At 43.2% G+C, this 2,500-nt stretch overlaps 1 protein-coding gene across 2 annotated transcripts in view; it reads left to right on the forward strand.

The window, feature by feature from the left end:
* LOC130204236 (runt-related transcription factor 1-like) overlaps nucleotides 1-94 on the forward strand; it is an 18,137-nt gene extending 18,043 nt beyond the window's left edge. For both annotated transcript variants that reach the window (XR_008833595.1, XM_056430795.1), the window contains one exon: nucleotides 1-94. This exon is cut by the window's left edge. The gene's annotated coding sequence lies outside the window, so the exon portion shown is untranslated.
* Nucleotides 95-2,500: the final 2,406 nt, after the last annotated feature.

Below are 2,500 nucleotides of genomic sequence, written 5' to 3' on the forward strand. Positions count from 1 at the left end.
GATGACATGATGTTATTATAGTGAAGCCATATTGTAAATAGTCTGTCAATAGTTGTGTTCTGTTTTCTATTTCACAACATGTATATAATGTAGAATTTTTTTTTTAATGTACAATACAAATTTATTTTTAAAAAAATGTAATGGTCATTTTTTATTTGCACACACCCCATGAAGCTTTATCTGCAATATGAAGTCATTTCTCAGTCCCATCTTTATCATTTTGGTGAATGTGTGACAGACCACATCATTTTTACTAAAAAAACGTTAATACAAAATTTGGTTTTCCTCATTTATTCAATTCAGTTTATTTGTAGAGCCCAATTTAAAACAATTAGAAATTATTGAGCTTGAGTATTTCGTTGGGTAATAATTTGTTTTGAATGTTGAAAGTGATTCCATTGATCTCTTTCCAGTAAATGTTGATTACTTTAACTTTGCACCTTAAATTGAAATGTATAAAAAACAGACGCAATCTCCAGGTTTAATAAATTACATTGCGTGTCCAAATGCTCCTGGCCCGGCCCCTCTGTCACATTTTAGAACCGAATGTGGCCCGTAGGTCAAAAAGTTTGCCCACCCCTGCTCTAGTTGGAATAGTTGCCTTGTTGCCTCTAGTTGGGCTAGTTGCCTTGTTTCCTCTAGTTGGGATTGTTGTGTTATTTCCTCTAGTTGGGATAGTTGCCTCTAGTTGGAATAGTTGCCTTGTTTCCTCTTGTTGGGATAGTTGCCTTGTTTCCGCCAGTTGGGATAGTTGCCTCTAGTTGGGATATTTGCCTCTAGTTGGAATAGTTGCCTTGTTTCTGCCAGTTGGGATAGTTGCCTCTAGTTGGGATATTTGCCTCTAGTTGGGATAGTTGCCTTGTTACCTCTAGTTGGGATTAGGGATGGGTATCGTTTGAGTTTTTTCCGATACCGGTGCTAAACCGGTACTTTTTAAACGATACCGGTGCCTAAACCGATACTTTTTTTTTAAACGCACAATGAGGACATTAAAAACCTCTTTGGCCATATTCCCTGTAGAAGCCGTTATCATGGAGCACCGACAACAACGGATATCAGACTGTTAACATACACAATATATATATATATTTATATATATATATATTCAGACTTTATAGGGTTAATCCTGTCACTGTGTTGATGGGCAAAGAGAACAACCAATCAGAGGGGCTGAAGATGACACGTGACACATAAAGTTTTGCTTCTGACAGCCAGAGTTACACTGAAACAAAGTGATGCCCCACGGTCTTTATTCCTCCGTCATTATATTCCCGGTAACACCGGGTATACAGCCGGGATCGCTGGACACCAACACACCTGCTAGCAGACTGCCACGCTCGTAGCTCGTAGCTAGCGCTTGATACGAGCTAGCGTTAGCTACGAGCTAGCTTAAACGTGGTTATAATGGCTAAATTATTATTTATTGGGCTACTTTTATGAATGCAAGACTTGCAATCAACGATACGGAACTAATCTGAGTTCCGGCTGCTCGTCATCATTGGTCTCCCTGTGTTCAGGGGGACCGGTGACGGTCTCCCCGCCGCGTCCAGCCTGACGCTGGTGTGCTCCACACGGGCTCACAGTCACACAGGCCACGCCTCCGCTGTCAGAGTTACATATGAGAGGCTCGTGACCTGCTGACAGGGCGGAGTCACCACAGAAGTTCACAACAATAGTTTTTTTCAATTTCAATCGGCTCAGGCACCGGAAGGAAGCACCGGAATGTGCGTTGCATTTCCGTCCGGGTAATACCGGTTGTATTGGGATAGTTGCCTTGCTTCCTCTAGTTAGGATAGTTTCCTCTCGTTGGGGTTGTTGCCTCTAGTTAGGATTGTTGCCTTGTTTCCTTCAGTTAAGATAGTTGCCTCTAGTTGGGATTGTTGTCTTATTTCCTCTAGTTGGGATAGTTGCCTCTAGTTGGGATAGTTGTCTTATTTCCTCTAGTTGGGATAGTTGCCTCTAGTTGGGATAGTTTCCTTGGTTCCTCTAGTTGGGAGTGTTGCCTCTTGTTGGGATAGTTGCCTCTAGTTGGGATTGTTGACGTGTTTCCTCTAGTTGGGATATTTAGTTGTCTTTTTTCCTCTTGTTAGGATTGTTGTCTTGTTACCTCTAGTTGGGATAGTTGCCTTGTTGCCTCTAGTTGGGATAGTTGTCTTGTTGCCTCTAGTTGGGGTAGTTTCCTCCAGTTAGGATTGTTGCCTCTACTTGGGATAGTTGCCTTGCTTCCTCTAGTTGGGATAGTTGCCTCTCGTTGGGGTTGTTACCTCTTGTTGGGGTTGTTGCCTCTCATTGGGGTTGTTGCCTCTCGTTGGGGTTGTTGCCTCTTGTTGGGGTTGTTGCCTCTCGTTGGGGTTGTTGCCTCTCGTTGGGGTTGTTGCCTCTTGTTGGGGTTGTTGCCTCTCGTTGGGGTTGTTGCCTCGTTGGGTTGTTGTCTCTCGTTGGGGTTGTTGCCTCTTGTTAGGATAGTTGCCTCTCGTTTGGGTTGTTACCTCTCGTTGGG

The sequence above is a fragment of the Pseudoliparis swirei genome, chromosome 14 (assembly GCF_029220125.1).
Source record: "Pseudoliparis swirei isolate HS2019 ecotype Mariana Trench chromosome 14, NWPU_hadal_v1, whole genome shotgun sequence".
Classification (NCBI taxonomy): Eukaryota; Metazoa; Chordata; class Actinopteri; order Perciformes; family Liparidae; genus Pseudoliparis; species Pseudoliparis swirei.